The 25,823-nt window shown below is 37.0% G+C and overlaps 1 long non-coding RNA gene across 1 annotated transcript; it reads right to left on the reverse strand.

Annotated features, from left to right (window-relative positions):
- Positions 1–238: 238 nt before the first annotated feature.
- On the reverse strand, positions 239–21,020 carry LOC145981021 (uncharacterized). The gene is made up of 4 exons (XR_014440916.1): positions 20,866–21,020; positions 3,994–4,167; positions 3,662–3,834; positions 239–361 (listed from the first exon to the last, which is right to left on the reverse strand). It is a non-coding gene; the product is annotated as an uncharacterized LOC145981021 (long non-coding RNA).
- Positions 21,021–25,823: the final 4,803 nt, after the last annotated feature.

Here is a 25,823-nt window from a genome sequence, read left to right on the forward strand (position 1 = left end):
CGGAAGTCAACCTAACAGTGAAGCATCGAGTTCCCAAGTGGATGGTGGCAGAGGCCACCTAAATTAATAGAATTTTTACAAGTAAGTTTCACTGATATATCTTTAGTAACTCGCTTACGTCTTATATTATCAACCACATTGTTTATTCCCCTCCACATGAATAAAGTATTCACAGACATAATGTGCATGTCACATTTTGTAGAAATATTGTACACAGTTTTTTGAAGAAGAAGCCACAAGCACTCTCATGGGTAATGTTTCTCAAAGAAGGTCCCACCAATATCACAAGAGGTCTTGTGAGACCATATGATGCCAATTTTCTGTTCTTGTTTTCAATGAATTGCTCAACATCTCCAATTCCCTACAAATTAAATTTTTTGTCAAATTAATACAGCTGGAAGGACCAACACAAGTAAAAGAAAACATAATTATTGCTTATACATAAAATTATCAGGCTTTCAAGTTATGAAATGAATTATTGAAAATATTAGTAATGCAATTTAACAACAAATACACTCTGCATATCTAATAAGCTACCTAAAATACTACCTTCACTCTGTTTCCGTAAGCATACGACGTATAAACTTGTAAGGAATAATATGAGACATTTGCATTAAACAGCTTGGTACGTTGACCATCCTAAAACTTTTTGGCAAGCCTCAATATGTGGAAAAATATTCCCACGCCCACCCCTTTAATGTTCTCCAAACCAGAATTACATTCCATTACTTGAGTACCATAACATAATGTAGTATCCAATACTTTGCACAATTTTCCTTACTGGTTTTATATTGAAAGTAAATGCATTGCAAATCTTTAAGTAACACATTTATTATTCAGTTCTGCACATGGGAGTTCCCATGAGGCAAAATTACAATGACTAGAGTTGGTAATACCTTACTTTTAAGATGATCTTGTTGGTATTACATTTCTGAAATTATATGCAATCGACCTAGAATTTTATCAATGGGTGCATGGGGGCAAACCTGAGGGGTAAATGCCACTGAGATGTGATGCTGATCACATCACTTCAACTGTAGCCAATATAGACAATGCGTAAAAGAGATATACAGGAGACCTCCCCGATGATGCAGTGGTAGCGTCGTGGCCTTTTAATCAAGACGTTCCAGGTTCGATACCCGGTGGAGGCACATGGCACAGTGGTTCGGATCCCACTTTAAAACTGTAGGTCCAGTCTTGATTAGCCTTACTGTGCATAAAGTGGACTTAAAACACCAACTCAAACCAAACCAAGAGGCATGTGAAACTCCTATTTTTGTAGGATTGTATTGTATTTGTACTTGATGTCACATTTGCTTAATATATCTGCAATTCAAACATCACCCAAAATAATTAATTTATAAGTTATTAAGCTTTAATGGTTACCTTTATATGACAAAGCTATCCTGAGGTGCCTTCACAGTGGGTAGTCTTTTTATGCCTTATCTGGGTAGTTGAGCAGCACAACTGACAGCAAAGTTAGTATTATAGCTGCTTCAGTATCTGAAAAAAATATTGTTAACATTACAATTTAGCCTATTGACAGAGGTTATTTTTCTCATTCATTGCTGTATGTGGCAAATATTTTTTTTTAAAATAGAAAACAATATTAAAACTTGGGAAGAAAAAATCTGCAGTGCAAATTATTTGATTCTTGGTGTTTTCAAGTGACAATCAACTATTAATATGTACAATGAAGGAAAGTTCAAAAGTTCACAATATGTCCACATATTTCACACTATTTCTATATCTTCCAGATGATAAAATGACCATGAATGAAGGGAAATTGTAAGTATTTGATTCAAGTTAATATTTAAGCCTAAAATACATTTTAAAAATCTAAAAAAAAGGTAGGTATCCTCTGAAAGAAAGTTTTTATGTCACCACATGTCTTTTTGAGTTTTTCACATTCTTACCTTAGTCCTTCACATACCATCAAGTGCGTATGCTTTCTGAAAATGCCCCAAAAAATTTTGCATTGATTTTATTTATTTTATTTCGGTTTCTTTGTGCCACTTTTTGGCTAATTTGCAGAGACAGGAATGAGTGATGATATGATGAAATTGATGAATGAACACTCACAAACATTCATACTCAGGCCAGGATTCAAACCCAGAACCCCTAGCATTGTAGCGCTATGTGCTAACCACTCTGCCACGGACCCCATGAAATGAATGACATAAGTGCACTTCAGAAATGTGACTGAGACAAATCTGTCAACCCCCCCCCCCTCTTTAAAAACGTAAGGAATATGATCTCTGCAGCTTAGACATAGTTGCTCAGTTGGTAACTCCTCTGACTACCATGCGATGGGTCCAGGCTCGACTCCCGGATGGGAAAACGTGGGAATTTTTCCCCAACTATCAAAGTGGATCCAGCGAATAACATGTATACCTGGGAAAAACAATGGGGAGTGAAGGTGGTCAGGGGCATGGTGCTGATCACAACACCCCACTTTCGACGAGATCAAGAAATTGTGGGGTGTGTTACCCTCACACTCCCTATACACCATCATGGCTGGTCCTAAGCATGGGGAAGACAACATTTTTTACAGCTTGGCGAATAATCAACTTCTGGTATTATTTTCTTCAGTTGCCACATGATTTTTTAAAAAAGGATATACCCTGTTTATTATATCCATGACTTATAAATAAATTGTTTGTCATGGCCACTTCCACTACATACAAAAAAAGAGTAGTCACTAAGCAAAATGGTGGTCTTCATACAAACTTTTAAACAGTGGGTACAATACTGATTTGCCCATGTGCACTTGAAACAAATTTTATATTGTATACAGTTGAGGACTAAAAGTGGTAAATGTATTAAGTGCCAAAAACGAAAGTGTTGGGAAATCGCATCGTTCCACACATCAGCCCGTAAGAACATGCACACTAGTGACCTCTTTATATGCAGTTTGAACTACTTAGAGGGCTACCAGCCATTTTTCACGTTTACCAATTTTAGTCTTCAGTTATTTCATTTCATATGTAGTTCATTCACAACATTGAAAATGAATGGTGATTTGATTAAGTAAATGTTGGAACACAATGAAATACCCGTGCCCATGGGCATCCAGGAGGTCAATCAATGTTTCAACCATGTATGAGGGGAACAGAACCATCTTGGGGGGACTCACCTCCCACCCCTCTGTGTCCTACCTACACCATCTAGAAAAGCCCTCTGTGCATCCTTACCTAGGATTCAGTTAAAATTACAACCACACACACATGATATTAGACAAAAAAATATTACAAGACACTTACGCAACAATTGAAGCATTCCACCGAATAACGATGTATGGTACTTTTGGGAATGTGCTGAGTTACCAGGCTTGCATAAGGTTTTATGTTTTTTTCTATTGTAGTACAGTAACATACTACAGGTTTTACCCGTTGTTCTCGCAATCACTGAAATGTGCCATACAGCTTTTTTCAGTGGTATGCTTCAATTGAGTGCTTTATTTATAATGTGCCATTGGTGATGCTAAATTAGGGAAGGAACAAAATATAAAATGCATGGGTTGCAGAAGTGTTGGATAAATTGGGATAAATATGACAACCAGGGTTTGTCTTTCGCTTTGTTTTCAGGGCTAAAAGTTCACTTTGAATCAGCAACCAGCATTCAACTAATGAAAGAACAATCATGTCTGAGATATGCTTACCAGTGTGGTTGGGATTGTTTCAATGCTGGCCACAATGATAACATTTCCTGTACAGTTTTACTCTTGCCTCAAAGGCAATTCAAATGTCTTCTTGCAGTGTTCAGTCACATAATTCCATGGCTCAACATTGTAATCAAACCATGCTTTGCTGTCAGTGTTGTTTTTATCATAATCTGGAAGGTAATAGAAATATACATTCAAGAAAAGAAATATTATGTGCTTCACAATATTGAGGTTAACAATGAACTATACAAGTTACTATAATAGTGCAGAAGAATAAACCTACATTAAAAACTTCTACAGTACCATTTATATTCAATTATCCAGCTTACCTGTCAAACCATCTACAGAACTGGTGTAAGATTCATGCTGGTTACGCTGTCTCACAGCACCAAAAACGCCACTTCTACGTAGTGTTTTCCTGGTATTTTGGTATCGATCCACAAGTTTTCATTTCATTTTTTTTTATTTGGTCCTTGAGCCTTTAGATCTATGTAATAAATTTCCTGCTAAACATTTAAGTTGTGTCAAACACACAAGTTAACTAGAATCAAATCAATAAATATGAACATTGAATGTCGAAAACAATTTTGTGAAAATATATGAAGATATATAATGTCTTCTAATAGACATTAGTTCTGCTCAAGTTCCGAGAAACTAGTTATCTAATGCTAGTTCAATTAGACATACATATACACTGACTAAGTACATTTTTTTCATTTAAAAAAAATTAAGAATACTTTTAACAGCACTGTAATGGTTAAGCTTCAGATTGAGATTATACTTGAATAAACAGACAACATATATTTGTACCTTACTCACTCAAAATCAGTCTTTACTTACAATTCAGTAGCATTTCATACACAAAAAAAGTAATCTTATTTAACCTAGCAACGTAAAATTTAACTTTATCCTGTGCCTTATCATAAGTGCCTTGTGAGACTGGTATTAACGTTATTACCACTAGCACAAAAATAATTCCCACATACAGACAAATGGTGAAAACATGGTTACTCATCCTGTGACACTCTCCATAATTTTACACAAAGTGATTTAGTAAATTAACATGTAAGTTGAACTTGAATATGCAATCACAGTTGATTTGTGGTTATATTTTGTCACCAGGAATTCCACAATCATATTTGCAAAAGGTTTTGAATCTAGATGCCTTTGTTTTCGGAATTTCAAATCATGCTGTTCTGGAACCATATTATGATTCATGTTAAAGAATACTGGGTTCTGCACAATACTCTTTGCATGAGATGCAGTTTTGTTAAGAATCAAATAAGATAATTTGTACTGCTACTGCAAGTGTCGCATGACTTACGTTGAAGGGGTACGTTCCTAAATCTGGTTTAGGGCTGTTAGCATTAAAATTACTTCAGTAAATACGTACTTCCAACATGTGACCATGTGATTTCTGGTTTTTAGCACTGTCTGCTCTTCTCACCAATATTAACAAAGAAATAAATATCTCATACAAGGCAATCTCATCTAAAAAGGAACGCTTACTTTCACCAGGTGGCGAGAAGAACAGAACACAGTGTTGTCGTCAAAATAATGTACTCAGGTTCTTAAACAAAAAATTCACTCATTCTCAAAAACTTTCATTAAATCACTCAAAAGGAACAATAAAATTTGAATAAAATAATAAAAAAAATGAAGGTCAATATAACTATTAACACAGAATGACATGCTTCATCAGGTGGTGAAGTTAGTTTGGTAATACTTTACTATACCGGAGATGGATTTCTTCAGATTTACAGGAGAAAGTACTTATGCATATCATTTTCTGTAGCGTTGTTGATGTTCGGGAATGTAGTTTTGATCCATTTTAATGCGAATGCATGTGGTTTTCTACGAAAATCTATTTCCGACGCGCTATTGCTGCTGCTGCCATTTGCTTTCTGCACGAGAGCACAACGCGCTATTGCTGCTGCTACAACATGATGTGTCGAGGATGCGTCGTGAAGTTGTTGCCAGGTGTGGAAGATGCCGTGGAATTTGTAATTCCGATGTCCGTATATGCTAAATTGAACGAAAGGAGTGCTAATGGAACCTAACCTAACAGGCCTAACCTAACCTACTAGGCACACCTCTTCCCAGTGATGGTTCGTGGGGCTATCGTATGTAAGAAATAGACATAATTTTCGTTAGAAATCTATTATTTCACCTAAAGAAATGTTCTACATTGCAGAATAGTACGTTATCAATGTAAAAAATTGCAAAATAAATCAGATAGGTGTCTCCGGTATAATAAAGTAGTACCGTTAGTTTTTGTTCTAGATTCAGAAAGTCACATTACTTTTCATCTCTACATCGTACGAAATTTCTCTATTAGTACCTCTGAAAAAAAAAATCCAATCCATTAGTACCTCTCTAAAAAAATAATCAGAGGGAAATTTCTCTGGTGAGTATGTTAGGCAGGTTTCAATGGCTCTCTCATATTAATCTTCATTTTTACGTTTTCCTGCAAGTTATTTAACTTGTAAATCAATGACTGAATGAAATATTAGCCATCATTTAGTAATAGTTTTTTACTTTACATAATATTTTGCCGAAATGCTCTTTTGTACTTACAGGCTGCATTACCGTAACATGACCAACAATTTCATTTTTCACTAATAGCTATTTTGAATGGTAAATTATCACACAACACATAGATTTAAGTATATTTTTCACCACATACAGTTTCAACTAAGGATGTGTTCATTGAAACTTGCTCTGCAATCATCATTTCTGATAACAATGAAGAGTACAAAAAAAATTTAAGGCACATGAGTAGTTGTATTGGTGGTATTATAAACCCGAGAAAGGAAGAGTTCCCCTCCAGCAGATTTGTTACACTTAAAACTTGCTCAACATGGTCATATGAGCTTTTTGCTCTAGTGTAGAACCCCGTCTAATCCAAGATTTTTGTAAAAATGCCCTCGGGAATTTTTCAGAAAGGAAGAACTCCCTCAGATTGATTTGTCTATACTTACAAAAGGCACTTCTGTGAGATTGTTGTCCATAAACCTGTCAAAAATATGCCCCTCTTGGGCCACACTTAAAACTAGGCCAAGCTGCTTATAAGAGCCACCTACACACACACCCATACATATTTACTTCCGGTTTAAGTTCAATTGGGCACCAGGCTCAACTTGTTTATGCAATATGCAGAGACCTTCTAGAATTGCTCCGTGACCCTCTCATTTCTTACATCATAAACATATGATTTTTCACCTATGAGAATGACACTACATATGGTGTCATCAGGTAATGCCTCATGGAATTCACAGATAATTTTAATGTTTGTCCTGTCATTCACCACAACTTGTTTTCTTTTTGAAGTGTTGATTACAAACATGGGTCTCTGTGCTTTGAATTCATCTGGTGTGTAATACATGTCAGTATTGCCAGTAGTGACCCTTTTGAAAGCCGAAAATGCCTCATATAATTTGAGGAAATCATTCTTGGACATGTCTAAATTGTAATTTTCTCTAGGAAAAACCTCATTTCTGCCATTTTTAAGATAAATGTTCTTGATGTTGCAGTTATCAAATCTACTTGAATTTTTTTCCTGATTATTGTGTCTTCCAGTCTGAAACAGAACCACCACAAAATCCGGCATGTCATATTGTATGCTGGAGAATGAATTTGTAGCATCAAACTCATAATAAGAACCAGTTGCGGGCTTCTGTACACATTGATATGTATAAAATTGTAAAGGAATCTGTGGATTTTTTATTATATCAGCTTTGTATTTAAGAGCATAACTGGCCTCATATTCAACAACCGGGATTCTTAACTCCATAGTCTGAATAATGCATTTGCCTTCATCAGGTAGGGTATTAGGCAGAGCTTCTCCTGTAGGGTTTAATGTGCTGTACCTCATCAAAGCATTATTATCATTGGCAGCTCTTCTAAATGTAATTCTTAAACCACCCTTCCACATAATATCTTTGTAATCTGAGAAGAATCCTGGCAACAGGCGCATGGGGAACAGCACTGTGTGGCTCTTAGATATAATTTTATCACCAGCTTCAAATCCGCCGATTTTGTAGTAAGAAGCCTCGGTTTTGGATAATTTTAGTGTGGCCAAAGCTGTGGAGGTAATGCCGGGATAATCTATTCTGTTTATAACAACGCCATGCTTTCTGATCTCAATTTCAGAGAATAGATGGGGTACAAAATTATCCACCAATCTTATATTTGAATTTGCCGGGTAATCTGTTCCATCGAGCTTTACAACATCAAATTTGATGTATAGATCTGCTCTGTGGGGGTGTATAAATCCATCCCCAACATCAAGATCAACCTCAATTTCTGTGTTGGGTTGATTTAAATTTGCAAATGTCCTCCTGTTTGGGGGGAATGATTGTAGCTCATAACTCTCAATATTTTCCATTTTTTTGTATGTATTTTTATTTAAATATTAATCTCTATGATAGCAGTTGTTGTGGCTCCAGCAAAATCAACTAATTCTTCTTTTTCATTAGTGACCATCAATTCAATATTATCTATTCTGTTATGACACACAGGAAAATATAATGTTGGGGATGGATTGTAGATGATTGGCTCCATGAATTCAGAATTAGGTTTGAATGTTGCAATGATGCCGGTTTGTTTGTGAGTGCCTATGCCATTTGATTTGGTGATCATACCCTCGGCCACATTACAGTGAATATTCAGAGTCTCTATGGCTAAGAATTTAGGTATATTCATAGCAGTGTGTTTGATGGCTGGTTCAAGTTTTGTGTTGTTCTCAAAGCCTAACAGCTCTCCTATAGTACCCAGATCCACTGTTTCTGTAGCAGATACAATCTACTCTGTGAGTGACAGAATTTTGACTTAACACTATACCTCTGGGTAATTGAGCATTTAGAGTGGACAGATTATATTGCCCTGGAGTGATGACAATTTTTTGATCCCCTACTGCAATTTTGTTGTTGTGGTGTGTAATATTAAGTATCAAGTACATGCCATAAAATGCTCTGAGAGCTATTGTTTTGGGATACACTATGTCATCATGCAATTTGAGTTTCAATATTGAATTTTGGCTGGTGAGATGGAATACCCCCATGATGTTTCAAATACCACAAGGCCTTTTGAAAATTTTCAATTGATGGTTTATTTATTTGAGACATATATCTGAGAACAGATAAACACAAATGTCCACAATTAACATCTTTGAAGTTTTGAACACGGGCATTATTGTAATAAAGATTAGGTGAATTTAGATATTTTACTAAATTTTCAGGTGGAACACCTCCAAATGAATCAAACACAAATGCCTTATTGTTTAAATATTTAAGATAACAAATCCAGTGAGTGCCCTGATTTTTGTACTTATCCAAATTAACAATACCACACTCTTTGTTGAGTGGTTGCTCTGGTAAAGAATCAGACATGTACACACCTCTAAAATTTTTGATGCCCAGTGGCTTGATTAAAGCTTCAATATCTTGGTTTGTAAGCGGCTCTTGTTTTTTTTAAACTTATTCATGGCTCTCTTAACACCTTTGCCTTTTTTCTCCATTGCCAGGTTATGGCGCTTCTGCTCATCTAATTCCGCCCTATTTTTCTTGGCATCTATTACTGTTTTTGCTTTGGCAGCTGATCCCCCGGCCAAGCTCCCCACAGCCCCGAGAGCAGCTAAGATGGCAGGGATAGTAAATATGAATCCCCCTGTATGCAATTTTTTTCTTGATTGTTGTAATTTTTTTAATTGGGGGGTGCTAAGCAACAATTTCATACCATGTCCCTTTGCAATACAAGAGCTTTTTTTCTTGCGCTGCTTTTTGGTTAAAAGACTATCAATAGTTTTAAGAGATTTAAGACCTGCATAAGGTATTTGATACATAACACCCTTGGCCTTCATTGTAGGTTTATTATATATATATTCACAAACCCCACCCCAGTTTTTGTTTGGTGCTCATAGCTATGGTGGTTCCCAATGCTGCTATTCTCTCACTCAAAGATGCATCTTTGCTTACAAATCTACCAAATGCAGCCTCTTCTAATTTCTTGTCTGCAACATGTCTCTTGTCAAGATCAGTATGTGTGTTGTATGCTATGTCATGGTCTCTACAAGCAGCATCTAGGGGATTAACACCAGGATCACCTCTGTTTAATCTATGATCCAATTTTGTGCCTGGACCACAATACTGATAGCCTGGAATATGTAGTTCAAATGGCAGCTTGTTTATAATGTCATTAACCAGGCCCCGACCCTCAGAAATATTCCAAAATTTAGGTGGTAGAGTATTAATAATTTTTATGAGATATCCAATCCCCTTAGGGTCATTCACTATAAAATTAGACAATTTGGTGCTTATCATGTCCATAATTCCAACCTTTTCATTGTAAAAATTGTGGTTGCCAGCATTTTCCTCCCCAGCTATCACCAATAACCTATCTACAAGTTTCCTGACATCATCAACCCACACAAATTCTTTAGGCAGGGTGTTGTATTGTTTGATTCCACTACCAGTCTTGATCTGTGACCATATGGGCTTGATTAAATTATTGTATTTTGCTCCACTGCTAGACTTGACTCTTTTTTGTGTAGGATCATTGTTCTGGTATAGAGCATCTGATTTTATTAATATTTCTTTGTAGTGCTCAAAATCTTGATCTGTATAGCTGCCAGGCCTTTTCCTAGTCATCAATTCCCACAATCCAGGTGTGCCGGGGTACTTAACAAAACCACCTTTTTCTCCGAGACGAGATTCTGAATAAACAATCAGATCATCCCCCATAAATGTTACTCTGAAATTGCCAATTCTATGTATGATGCTACCATCAAGCTCTGTGTCAGCATATAAGCCAAAGACCTCATCTTTGTTGTCTTTAGGTGTGGTTAAATATTTTTGAGCAAGAAGGCCCAATACAATAGGATCCTGAGTAGCTTCAATTCTTCTAGGAGCAACAGGACTAGGTGTATGAATACTGGAAAGTGGGGTGAATGGATAATCTAATATGTTCCTAGCAGCTACAGGTACAAGCTCCGTGATCAAATTTTGATTTTGCTCTGTAACAGTTTTGATATTCTTACCTAAATTATTAATAGCATCAATTACAGGCTGTTCTGTTTGTTTGTGTTTTTCATAAATTCCCCGGTTCTCTGATTTCCATCCCTTAAATCTTTTTACAAGATAATCTCTTAACTTAAGATCATCAATTATTGGTCGTTTCATGGTTGTTTATATACGTCTCTACGTCTAGAAAATTGTTGATTTTATTTCTGTATTTGCCACTATTAGGTGTTCTTGTCATATCAATTGTGACAAACCCATAACTGTCCTGGTTCCAGCACCTACTGCAAAACTTGGAAAAATCATTGTAGCTCAAGTCACCACCTACATATTCATCATGTATGTGTTTGAGGTTGGTATGATCTTGATGAAACACACATATAAAATTGCTGTTGTCTCGGATCAGCTGCTTCGGTATTTTTGAAAAAGTCTGTGCCAGGTAGAAACAATCAATGTTTTTGTGCCGGCCCTGTGTAAAGAAATTTCTAACCTTGTTTTGATTATCCAGTATAATGTCATCAAACACAACAACAGAATTATCGAGACATTCTTCAAGTGGCTTAACATCTGGTTCAAAAGTGGCAATATCCAATCCATCATATAGCTTCATCAGCTGCTGATATTTTAATTGTTCCAAGCTCTTAGAGAAGATATACAAGCGCCTGTTTTTCCAGTCTAACCAGTTGGGGGCCAATAAGAAATTATCAATTAATAGTGTAGTTTTACCACAAGCAGATGGCCCAACAATAAGACACCTAATATTATCAGGCAGCAATTTTCCATTTCTCTTATTCTGTTGTTCAGGTTCTGGCAGCCTTTTTATAACATCCCAGGTGCTCATATTATTATTTTGTCTGCATCGATCCAGCTGTTTTCCGGATGACCCAGCCATTTGACAAGTAACTTGTTGCTTTTTCTGCGGATGATTTTTTCTATGAGATATGTGTCAGGCTGTTTAGTTTTGCTGAGCTCTTGTTCATAGAATCTGCCTTTGAGAATTTCTCCTCGGTGATCTTTTATTATATATGTGTTAAGGGTCCCGGGTTTAACTTGAACCACTGTAAATAATTCAGTGCTCCAGTTTCTTGTAAAGCCTCTTTTGAATAAGTGCTTATATTTGCTGATTCTTACTTGATCCCCCACCCTGTATTTGGCCTTTCTTGTTGTTGGCTGGTATCTAGGATAATAAACAGTGCTGATCAATTTTTGCTCATCAGATGAAGTTACTTCAGAGGGTTTCATGTTGATTGTGGAATGAACCGAGTTGTTATATTTATGTAGAAGTTCTGGAAGAATATTAATCCATTTATAATTACCTTGAAGTGTAAATTGTTTATACATAAGATTTTTTAAGGTTCTGTTGAATCTCTCTACAATTGAGGCTTTGAGATCACTGTAACTCGAGTAATGTTTTATTGCCTGGCTTTTAATAAATTGTTGGAACACTGAATTATAAAATTCTTTGCCATTATCTGTTTGCAAATAGCGCGGTGATCTTCCACTCTGATTGATGATTGTCCTGAGGGCTTCTGTAACACATTTTCCAGTCTTGGATTTGAGTGGCACAGCCCAGGCAAATTTTGAAAATGTGTCTATCACAGTGAGTAGATACTTGTAGCTCTTGTTGATTTTGTCTAAGTTTTTCAACTGTCCACTTGCCAACTCAATCAAGTCGCTCTGCCATAAATCATCTATGCCTTTTGTGACTACTGGGAGTCTCTTAAAATTATGTCTGGCTTGTCTGTGTAATTCATCAACAATAATTTGTCTAGACATAATATGTAAACAAGAATATTGCAACTATAGGGTGTTCAGCAGCTGAGACTGCAGGATTTTCTAAATATAATTTGTCCCCTATTTGTATTTTAAATTCCAGAGATCCATCATCTTCAGCAAAAGATGTTTCTAATGTATTGGGATCTGTAAAATCCTCTAACTCTACACTGGTGATTTTTACTTTGTTGTCAGCATTTGTTATTGATAAGGTAGGGTAGTGGTGTGCCTGTGGCTGATGCCAATATTTGATCTTGATTGGTCTCAGTGTGCCCCCAACAAAAAACTGGTAATAAAATTGTGCAGGGGACAGCATATATATTTTGCCACCTGGTGTAAATGGAGAATCATATTCTTTGTTGGGGATGCTGTACAATTCAAGAATTACTGTATGTTTTGGATTCTCGATTATGCCTGTTATTTCTTTTTCTGCTGTGAGCAATCTGCTTGTTACAGATTCAAGGTGCTCATTGATGGTCCTAACAACATCATCATGGCCTGGCTTGATTTTTATGTCCACAATAAGTTTCTTGTATTGTTGCACAATCTCTTGAAGCTGGGTGGCAAAAACAGACAGGGCATTTGCTTGATTGGATTCCATGGTCCCTAGCTGTTGCTTGATATTCGCTACAATTTGTTGCAAATTTTCAACAACTGCCAATTTTGAATTTTGAGCAGTAAGATCATGGACCTGGCTTCTGATATCCTCAAACAGGGCATGCAGTTCATTAATATGTTGATTGGTTGGTAGAGTGGCCACTGTCTGAGTGAGTTGTTTGATCTCTGCCTGGATATTCTTGATATCTTCTGATTTCAATATCCTATTCACTGCTCTCTTAATATTTTTAAGTTCCTGTGATGTCGGGAGATTTGATACTGTATTTTGCAAAAATTCAAGTGCCAATTTCACATTGTTTAATTCAGATGCATCAGCCACATTTTGCATAGCATTTTGGAGCAGGGCTATATCTGCCTGAGTGGGTGTTGATTGTTGTAAAATTTCAAGTTTTGTTTGGATATCATCGATCAAGTGATGAAAATGTGACAGTTCAGATTCAGTGTTGAGGTTTTCAAGCTTTGTGATTTGTTGCTGGACACTGACAAGAGTGTCTACAATACCAGGCAGGCGGGATTCTTGTACATTTGCCAAATCACTTTGCACTGCTGCTATTGTATCTTCAAGATGGGTTATGGTACTTTGAATTTTTCCAAAATCTTCATATGTTTCAAGTTGCAGCTTAATGTTGGCAACACTCCGAGTTATTGCATTCAAAGCATCAGAAGATGGCAAATTGTTCATAAAATTTTCAAGTGTCTCAATTTTTTCTTTAACCTCGGCTATGGCATTGTTCAGAGGGTCCAGATTAGGTATCTGGAGTGACTGAATCTGTTCTTTCAGAGTGGAAATCACTAGATCAAAATCTTCTTGTGATTTTATGCTTTTGACAATTGTTTGGAGCTGTGTCTGGACATTATTTATCTGCTCTTCCAATTGTTGTTTCAATTGCTCAGAGTTGTTAGCCTGGGTCTTAAATTTGGCTTGAAGAGCTGCTACAGCTTCTTCCAAACTTTGAAAATTATCTAATGTGGCCAGATCAGTATATTTCTGAAGCAGCACTTTGAGTTCTGAATCAATTTTAAGAAGAGGGTCCATGCATTGTGATTGCAAATTTGTAATTTCTAATTGAAGACTGGCATTGAGTGTGGTTTGTAAAGCTTGTAAATCACTTCTTAATTTCTTGACTCTGACATCAAGCATCAGAATCTCATAACTGTGATCTTCATGTCTTGTATGGCCAAATATATCATTAGGCATTTTTGTTTTAGTGGTTATTTATTATTGAGTATCTGATTCTTAATTCTATAAAGAAAGGTATAAGCTTGTCATATGATCCAGGGACCTCAATATATAAGCAGTCACCAGCAGAAACAGTATATACAGTGCCAGAAACCATGTTTGAGTGCTTAATTCTGTAAATATTTCTTCCTATTGAAATCTTGACATCACCCTCAGGGGTTGTAATAAATTGCAATTGCCCACCTACAGGTAATTGGTAATGATTTAAATTATTGTTAAATATGTACAATATTTTACCTGTTTCATCATCAACATCTGTAAGTATGCTGTTCAGATGAATAATTAACAAGCCACTCAGTTTAGATATCATATCAGAAGAGGGTTGTGGTGTCGGCAGGTCCATAATAGCCTGTTTTTTGAACCCAAATAAGTTCATAGGCATGTTTATTTATTTCAAATCATGCTCTGTAATTGGGCATTGATTCCCATTTTTCAAATCACAATGCCCCCAAGGTAAAGTATGTATGCCACATGATAAAATGCATCTCTTATCATCATGTGGGTCCAGGGCCACTTTTCTTACAGTATTTGTAGTCAACAAGTGATCCACACTCTGAATTCTATTTTCTGATGTTTTGATTGAACTCTGGGATTTGAGGCAATTTTCATAATCTTCAAATTCAAGCTCTTTGTCTACAGTCACTCTGCCAATGCCCTTGGCCTTTTTGGCAACAGCGCCACTACATGTTTCAAAACTGTACACCTTGGCACTTAACCCAGCAAATGCCACAATAACATCACCAAGTGTCTCATCTTTTAACTTGCCAGGCACTTTTTTGTTGCGGGGTTGAATTATTGTATGTTCACTGGTATCAAAGTATTGAAGCAATTCAGGCTGGGACATATCTTGATAAACATCTTCTGTTTGAATATGAAGAATAAAACTATCCGTGTCCATGTACATCAATTTTACACGATCACCATAACAAGGTTTCAACACATCATAATACAATGTTAACATATGTAATTTGGACAAATCCAATATTGCAGCCCCTTCATAAATAGGTTTATCAAACTTAATTTTTGTTTTCTTCATGTTGAAAAGTGCCATGTGCTCATCATAAATTCTTCTGTAATTGAAATTGGGTTTTGCAACCAATTTTTTGCTCAGGCTGGGGTCAGTAATTATTTTAACATCGGTATGTTTTCTGACATTTTCAATTGTTTTGCCATACACTGAATTCACCATCAATTTAAACAAGCCCTTATCAAATTGACTTTTTGCAGATGTTCGAAGCTCTGTGTTTGTATCAATATATGACTTCAACCATCTTGAGTGCCTGAACCTTAAGACTTTGCCAACTTTGGTCACTTGGACACCATGTTTCATCAGGAACTGGAGGTTTTTGTAATATATGACATATCCCTGTTTTGGCTCCAGTGTCATCATGAGCTTCTTCTGTTTAGAGCCAGGTGAGCACTGAACCTCGGGAATTGGGGGCAGATCAGAAAATTTGTTATGTAAATCATCTGGAATTGTCAGATCAACCTCTAAGAACAGGCCATAGTCACTGTCATCAAAGTCCTTAAGATCTTCAATATTGAAATCTTCGACCCATTCAAGCCCTGCATATGGCAGTTTTTGCATCATGGCATGACCATAGAGGCTGTTTGCATCTACATACACTATATAATTTGATGGCCGTGCTGGATCATAATCGGGCATATATTTGTTATTTGCTCTGGCATATCTCTGGGAACATTGCACCATCCCTCCTCTTATACCTTTCTCAATAAACAGATACATATCTTGATCGTGGATCAGATCCAATTGCATTTTGGTGTTCAAAAACATTGCGGCCCATGCTAGGCCCGGGGCACTGTAAAAATATATTGGATCCAGTTTATAATTTTGCATGGAAGATTTTCTGAATGCCTGCAATATATCAGCTAAGAGAGCCACATCAAGTTTTAAATAAGCCATGTGATAATCACCAAATGTCTTGCATTTTAAATTGTTCCACATCAACTGAGCATGGTGATAATCTTCATCAGTGATTCCAGATCCTCTGATTCTGCTGTAAAACTCTTCTTGTGGTGGCAGGGAACACTCATCAAATTTAGAAAAATCTGTAACATAGTCATATGGATATACACCCTTCCGCCTAATTAATTTCAGGTCCTGATTTGGAAACAAGGCACGTGTGATTTTGAATTGATCATCAGGTAATTGATTTGCCAGTGTAGCCAGGCCAGCCGATAAAAATCTGTAAGAATCAAGAAATCTTATGTGAATAGGAACACCATTAACTTTAATTATCTTGCTAATAGATATATATTTCTCATCATTTTCAGCTAGAATATTTAAATTCTGCTTGTCAAACCCCCCGTACCTGATCAGATGATGGAAATCATAATTGGATGCTCCATGGAAAAATACGGGGATACATCTTGATCTCTTGATCTGAATATTACAGCTATTACACAGGGCCTGTTTATATCGACCATCTGTATGAGAATGGTGTTTCACCTTGATATTTGCATCTGAAAATTCACAATCACATACCGGGCATTTTTCTGCATTGTTGAAATCTTCAATCTGTTCCTCTGTTAAAGGCAACATAGGCTTTGATTTTAATAAAATATTAGATGCTATGTCACGGCACTCATTTTCTATTCTATGTTCAAATTCTTTGATGGCATTTGGTCCCATGTATGAGTGTGGTTCACTACCTACACCATCCCGTATAACTGTATAACAAAAGCTGGAAGGTTCATGTAGCTGGTATGGTGTAGTTGAAGATTCTTCAGGATCTGGATTGCAGAATGCAAAAGGTTTGAGATTCGATTCAGAATCACAAACAATATATGCTGGGTGTATCAACAAGGCTTCATATTTTTTGAATTTGCAATTTTCATTTGGATTGGGCATCACCATATGAACAGGTTTATGGTTGCCACAGTATTTCAGATGCTCAATTAACTTGTTTTTGGCAATTTCTGCATTCTCTTCCCGAACCCCTTTCACCATTTTTCTACCATCAAATACACTTAAACATCTTCTGCACAACTTGAATATTCTATTAAATTTGTCTAGTTGTGTTCTGACTAAAGCTTCAAGATTATGTATCAGAGTGTAATGATATGTGCCATCCCCTTCAATTAAGAGCAGATCAATCGGAACAGCAGAATCATCATCAAATGTACTGATTCTGAGAGGATCTATCAAGCAATTGCCACGGCCAGTAGAACAAGTAAATACATTAATAGATAATTGTTTGCCATTGATATGCTTGGCCCTTTTTTCAAATTTATCAATATTCTGAACAGACATTGGATATTCCAAACCCTCCATTGCATCATCAAAATCATGTTCATGTTGTTTGTAATAACTTATTCTCTCAGGATGGCTTGAAACTGGATACAAAGCAGCTAATATACACCACAAAAAGCATTTCTGGTCGGTATTTTCAATATTGACCACGGCTCTTTTGTTTTTGATATTGGCAGGTAATGGCAAATATGTAGATCCTTGTAATGGGCTGAATTCAGAAATATTAACATATAACTTGTGTGATGAGCCGCATAGGCTCCATCCGGACTCTTTTGCAGCAAATTCAGAGTGTTTGATATTCAGTTGATTTATCAAACTGCTTATTATTGTGTCCGAATTTGCATTTGAATATACCGGTACAGTTTCTGTTATGTGGGGCTGTGTAAATTTTGTGCCGTTTGGCTTCTTATATTGTGTAAACAATTTAAGGGAGAGCTTATAAGAGCCATTTTGTGCATTAAGAATTGCCTGCAGATCAGGATTTACACTGTTCAAAAAATTCTCAATGCCACATCTTGGCTCTGATACAAACCGATAATCTCTTAATTGGCTGTTAAAACTGCTGTGGATGGGTTCATAGCGTGGCTGCTTTGCTGGCGAAGCATTAACAGGTATTTCATGTTTCCTTTTCAGACCAGATGTAGATGGTTGTACTGATGACTGTGCAGAGCAAGTATTTTTATGTTTATATGTGAAATATTCCATGTTGTATTTTCTATTGCATTTGGGGCAAATTTTTGTGGGAGTTCTGCATTTGTCTGGGTTACAAATCTTTTGGTGTCTGGCCCAATTAGAGCTAAATATATTTTTATTGCACTGATTACAATATTTTTGATTCGGCATTTTTTGTTGTTGTTTATTATATACAATTTCCTGGGATTCAAATCAAAATTCTATGCTGGATAAAAATATCAGCTAGGTTCAGCACTGTGTGTGTGTGTATGTATGTGTGTATGTATGTGTGTATACACTTAATATTTTTGGCTTTGGTATTTATATACAATTTCTTGGGGTTCAAATCAAAACTCTATGCTGGATAAAAATATCAGCTGGGTTCAGTGCAGACAAGTTCTTGAGATTTTGTATTTAGGAACCACTTTGGCCCCCCTGCCAAAAATTGGCTTTTATTGCATCAGTGTATATTGTCTCTATGACCTTACTTGGGTTATTCCGCCAAATTATATGCTTCAAGTCTCCTATACTTTGGTGGAGCCTGTTCAGGTTCTATCCCCCGCGATGTGGGTTCCACTGCCGATCCAGCAATGGTGAAGAATCTGCACTGTGCCCTGGCTTATATAGATTTACAGAGCCAATAGAAACACTGCTTAGAAGACAGAATAATAATCAATTAATATTGCACAACATGATGCAATGAAAATAGACCGGGAAGTAAATATGTATGGATGTGGGTGGGTGGGTGTGGGGGTGGGTAGGGGGTGCATTCAGAAACATGAGCTCTTCTCTAATATTTTTTGCTGAAGTATTTTCTTCTGAGCGTACATCCCGTTTTTTCTGCTGAGCGTACATGCAATCCATTCCGCAGCGCCATGCCGCGGGACTCTCTGGAACTGGCCGTGCCGCAGATTCTCGCACCGAGTATTGATCCGTGCAGAGGAACTGGCCGGCTGGGAATATTGATCCCACAACTCCTCAGCGGCCTTCAGAGGCCCTGACCTAGCACAAAAATACCTGCACGGACATGCATGTCCCAGAAGGCACTGACCTAATGCCCTAATAGACAGATATAGGCCCGACTCTAAATATGAATAGATTACAACAAACAAGCTGGATGTAACAAATATCAGATTTTGTATAAAAAAAAATGCAAAATATCCCAGTTTCAATTCAATCCATTTATCTGAATCGAAGAAACCAACAATTCTCATATCCCCATATCATTGTATGCCTGCCCTATTAGTACCTCTTCTTGCTGTCGTGCAATTTTACAATTTTCTTGAAGAGGCCTAATAGAACAAGATACGGCGGTATGAGAAATATGTGAATTAAAGATATTTTAGTAATATACGACGTCTTAAGAAAGGCATACTTGGCTCCAAAGTACTTTGTCTAATGCTTACTACCATTCCCTATTACTGGCAAAAGAAGTTAAAAATATTGACATATTGAAAAAAATTGACTTGTTCCCAAGTGTTCACCGAGTTCAGACATTTGCACATAGATGGCCCTGTTGTCATAGGTGAAAAATCATATGTTTATGATGTAAGAAATGAGAGGGTCACGGAGCAATTCTAGAAGGTCTCTGCATATTGCATAAACAAGTTGAGCCTGGTGCCCAATTGAACTTAAACCGGAAGTAAATATGTATGGGTGTGTGTGTAGGTGGCTCTTATAAGCAGCTTGGCCTAGTTTTAAGTGTGGCCCAAGAGGGGCATATTTTTGACAGGTTTATGGACAACAATCTCACAGAAGTGCCTTTTGTAAGTATAGACAAATCAATCTGAGGGAGTTCTTCCTTTCTGAAAAATTCCCGAGGGCATTTTTACAAAAATCTTGGATTAGACGGGGTTCTACACTAGAGCAAAAAGCTCATATGACCATGTTGAGCAAGTTTTAAGTGTAACAAATCTGCTGGAGGGGAACTCTTCCTTTCTCGGGTTTATAATACCACCAATCCCACTACTCACATGCCACATGCAGTATCCCCTCATCGTGAAATAAAATCTCGTGAAAGTTACACATTATCTTCAAATAACGGGTTATAATTTTCTGTAATTTGCATTTGGATGGAAGTTGCAGAAAACTATAATTAGAGAGAAAGAAGTTTGGACCTAGGGACACTTTAAAACATGTGGCAACTAACTTGCAATACTACAAACACTCATTCTGCACACACACACACAATATTTGATATAAGCTACCTTAGACGCACCTCGAATTTTATGCAAGATGCATATTGGTGTAATTGCTTGAGAATACTAAACCTTAAAAAATTTTCCATCTTCATAAATATTCGAAGATGTTAATTTGGTGAGGATCGCTAGATGAAGAAATTTCCAGGTATAGGTGTACAGTACATAATGGCATAACCCTTCACAAGGTTATGTGAATACAAAAAAGTGCTACTTTCATTAGGTGGATGAAAATTACAAGTAATCCATTCTAAACTGTGCATATATACACGAATATATATATTCATATCACTCTACTATAATGAACGTAGTTAATACTGGGAAGTATCCTTCGGGCCAACAACTTCACTAACACCACGTGGCAACGATGAAACTGCATGAAAAGAAAATAAATATAATTATTCACTTACCTCGGAAAATGTCGGCAAGTGATTCCAAGTAACATCATCCATCTCATCTTGGGATAACAAACATTTCTTCTGTTGCGTGCTGTCCGTGTTTTCAGTCCGACGAGTCGACGACAAAGTTTTCAGAAAGGAACGGCTTAGCCTAGACAAAGACTGTATTTGCAGATTTAATCACTCATATTCGTGCTTTGCACATGTGTTGAGAACAGGCCATAGACAAACTACTGTCTTGCTTGAAGACGGACAGAAAATTCACTGGAGTTCACCGTGCGATCATTCAAAGATACAGCACTTTGGTTTTCGAACGTGCGGACGCCATGACACATCTAGTTATTGTACATTTAACCAAACGTTTTGTTTCTGTTTACTTGTATGAGTATAATTTTGTTTACGAGTACCATATTTCCTCTGACCAAATTTTTTGGTATTCTTAAAGAAAATGCTTTAGTAATTACAAGCAACATTAGGTTATGGGAAACAAAAAGCATGACCAAACAGCTCAACCAAACATTTTTGGTAATTCCAAACAAACCAGTTTTTTCTGTGTACGGTTATAAGTGTACTACTGGGCTTCGAGTGTATACCGCTCGTTTCGTATCGTTTTGCTTGTTCGCTCGAGCGAAGAAGCTCTCAATTCCGTACGCTATCTAGCGTCATCCATTCGAACTATTTGGCGTTTGAGCGAAACTCTTCGTGCAGCACTCTAGTACATGCTTTTCTATAAGAAGGGAAAGGAAACAGATTTGATTGATTTCGTGTTTTAAGTCCACTTTATTCACAGTAGTATAAGCGTAATCTGGAGTGGACCTACAGTTTAAAGTGGGACCGATCCACTATGTGCCTCTACCGGTAGGAAAGGAAACCGAGACTCGCACTTCGATACCGAGACGAAAACGAGATAAGTTTTTATAAATCGAGACGAGACACAGAGGAAGACATCTCTTTCTATAGTGTTGGGCGATATATCATCCAGACGATATAACAGGATATTTTGAAAACTATCGCCAAGTCGATATCAACTAGGCGATATATCGGCGATATATATAGTGCTTGCGATGTTTCGTCACGATATTTGGCGATATATATATATATATATATATATATCGTGGAGGCGATATATCGCCGATATCCGACACGGAAAAAATATCGTATCGTATCGTCTGCGACGATATTTTCTTGACCATATACAGTAAAACCTGCATATCCCGGAACCTCTATAAGAAGGAAACCTGTAAATATGGGAAAAAAAAAGTCCCCAGAACGGACCGATTTTATACCTGAAAATGACCTGCTTAAGGCGGAAACCTCCTTAACGCAGAAACGGAACACCATTCAAAGACCAACGAGATGTTTTTATTCTCAGTAAGATGGAAATTTCTTCCTTTATTTTTTTCGCTCGCAAGAAAACAATGCAATACTGTAAGTGGAACACGCCTCTGTTGCCACTCGCTTATCGGTAACATTGTCGATATGAAAGAATGCGCTACAATACTCATAGCTGTTACGATTCCGTTTCTTTCTTTCATCTCTTACCCTCTTTTTCCACCTCTATTTGTCTATTTCTCCTCTTTTCTTTCGTCATCTTTCTATTTTTCTTGTTATCTCTCTTTGTTTCCTTCTTTTTTCTTCACTTTTATCTCAATCTTTCTTCACCTCTCTTATTCCACCTTTCAATCTTTCTCTTTCCTCTATGCACATCGCGCTACGACGCCAGGGGTCCCGGGTTCGAAAAGATACATAAGTACGTACTGTACGTTCTTACAATACTGTAAAAAGTGTACCAACATGTTGTGTAGTTACATAATTGTAATCTCTGCTATGCTTATTGCGACTGTATCGCATTTTTATTCATGTACGTACATGCATTAGTACTCTACATTATAAGTCATGCGAAATGTAAATCTGTCTTTCCATTATTTCCTGCAGCGCTCTATACTGTATTTAAAGTCAACCCTGTATAAGAAGGAGAACTGTTAAGGTGGAAAATTTTGCCCCGAACCATCATGTTCCGGGATAGACAGGTTTTACTGTATCGCCATATCAAATTTCCGATATCGTCCATCTCTAGTTAATCCCTCAACGAGACCAAGAGTATCCAGTCTGGTGTTGATATACCTCCCCTTCCCCTGCTCTCGGTAACATTGCAAACGAAGAAAAAGCTTTCCATGAGTAACAACTATACGAAATAAACGTAACGGAACTAATCAGTGTAAACGACACTTCCATTCCGTGGGCGATCGAAACTGGATTGGTGGAATTGAATTCAATTTCCCTCGGACGTGTGTCCGATTGAAGCGGGAGGTTGGTTACGCTTGTGTCTGTCCGCGAACAAAACTATTTCTGCTTTTACTTATTTAAGTTTCGTTCACGAAAGAAAATAAATTGACGATAGCGCATTCCGTTTAGATCCCTGTCTGCATCTGTTCTGTTCTTATCTTCTTCCCATCTCTGTCTATAATCAGTGGTTCTCAACCTTCGGGCCGCGAGAGGTCCTCCTGAAGTTTTCGGCTCCGCATTTGCCTCTTTCTTGTTCTTTATAATTAGAGCTCGGAAGTTGAGGAAAAATGCTTTTTTTTCGTAGTGTCCGAAGACGAGGCCCAACATAATATGTTCATTTTGGGTCATTGTAGGCCAGAAAAAGGTGGGTTTTATTTGTCCTTTTTTGCCTTTTTCGGCGTTTTTTGGCTTATTGGTCCTTTTTTAGGCTTTTTTAGGTCTTAACGGCTTTTTTTTTTGCAACTTCACCTTCTTTCGACTACGTTTTTACTGCCCATTCTCAATTCGAAGCATCATCAGTTCATCACCTCTTAAACATCCTTTCTGTAGTAAAGAAATAAAAAAGAAATAAATATATTTGAACCATCCCTGAAACGAGAGAAAACATTTTTGGACGACCGAAGCAGGTACGGTACAAGGTCCTTTAACCGTAACTTGTCTGGAAGGTCTCGCTGAAAGTGGCAACCTTCTCTTGTTTTGAAGCTTTCAGCACGGTGTATACGACCAGACAGCACGCGCCTGCAAAGATCTCAAGTCAGATAAGGATATCTGAAGTTATTAATGAATTTGGATCACATTTATACGTCCTTTTTTACGTTTTTAGATTCTTTTTTATAGGCCTTTTTTTGGTAATTTATAGGTCTTCAACTTCCGAGCCCTATTTATAATATTTATTAAACATAAGCCACAGTGCTTCACATTCCTATCATGTTGTTTCGAGATTCATACATAATGTACAACAGGATGTATCTGTCGACCAGCCCAGAACGTCATGAAAGTAAAACAAAATATGGAAATCAACAAGTAGGTCAAGAAGTCAATAAATTATACTTGTGGTCCATTATTTTTGCTATCACAATGCCTAATTGGTTGATTTTGTTTATTTTACTTCACTTTTCTGCCCCTTTGGCTAATCGGGAAGATGAGGCTGAATGGTAGCAACATAAGATGGATTAAGGGTAGGCTTACCATACGTCCGGGATTCGCCCGGACAGTCCTGTTTTTTTAGAGCTGTCCGGGGTGGTGTCCGGGATTGCAAAATGTCCGGGGTTTTGAGAATCTAAACATGAAAATAGCTACTGGTAAAGAATATTCACGACCAGAATTTATGACCGGCAAGGATCGATCGATTATACCTTTTCTGATTTACAAGAGAGTGCACAAGTTATTAATGCAATTGTAAAAGATGCCGTTAATATTGATGCCCTATTTGATGAACAAGGTAATTCAAAATCAAAAGGTAGGCTGTGGTTCAAGTTGTGAAAAAGTATCATATACTATTGAAGAGAAGTAGCGAGCAATTTTTAAGGTGTTTCAAAAGACTGGTATTTCACGCAAGAACATTTCTAAAATGGTTGAGTTCGCTATGTCTTTGCCTGGAACATCTGCCTCAGTCGAGAGAGTATTTTCAATTAGGCTATGGGGAATATTTGGTATGCAGAAAGCGATAGACTTCTAGTAAACATCTGCTGAATGTTAAAATTACTTCAGAACTTACATGTTGTGAATTTTATGATGTTATTAAAACAAACAAGCCATTTCTGAAAGGAGTCATGTCTAGTGAAAAGTTCAACTGAGTCAACTAACAGAACAGAGAACAGAGAGGCTTCCTAAACATCAGACAATGTATTATTCAATTAAACATTTGAAAATTAATTGATTGATTTCAGAAAATAATGTTAATATTTTTTCTTGTACAATTTATAGTTTAATGTTCCAATAAAATATTAAGGCTTTTAAGTAATTTCAATTTATTTTTTGTAAAAAAAACCTGAAATTCAGCAGTAACGAGTTGATCGCGAATATGTCCTGTCTTGGACCCAAAAAAATATGGTAAGCGTAATGAAGGAACAACCGCAAATATGTATGGACGACAACCCGAGCTCCACATAAGATTATACTGATTGTGAGTCCAGGCGCCAGAGCCTCGCTAGTCTGCCAAATGCAGTACAGGATGCATTAATAGATAAAGCAAGTGTAATCAGGCCCGGATTAAGGTGGGTGCTATTGATGCTGTAGCATTAGGCCCATTCCTGAAATAGACCCAGATGAAAACAGACGAGAATTTTCCGAAAGCTGAACAGTTTTCTTTTGCTATATTAACCTGAAAATAAATCTTAGAATGAAATTTGGAGCCCCAATTTCGGACGCCTAGACACAGCGTTACTTATTATACAGTTACTCTTATTCTTTGCGCTGTGACGTAACTATAACGTCGTTGTGTTTATTGTTCACCGATGATTTCAAGCATCAGGCCTAATTTCGTCTTAATCCGGCCCTGAGTGTAATTGCCTTCTTAAATACAGCTTGAGTCTAATCTTAACTGGTCTTTTGATAGTTTTTCATTGTTTAAAGTCAAGAAGTCAAGAATTTTGATTTTATTTCGGTAGACACCCTATATAAGTGCAATTATTATGTTTAATATAGGTTAATGTTGTTGCTGGAACAATAGTAAGTTCTTTACT

This window comes from Lepisma saccharinum, chromosome 28, assembly GCF_977018435.1.
Source record: "Lepisma saccharinum chromosome 28, izLepSacc3.1, whole genome shotgun sequence".
NCBI classification, from domain to species: Eukaryota; Metazoa; Arthropoda; class Insecta; order Zygentoma; family Lepismatidae; genus Lepisma; species Lepisma saccharinum.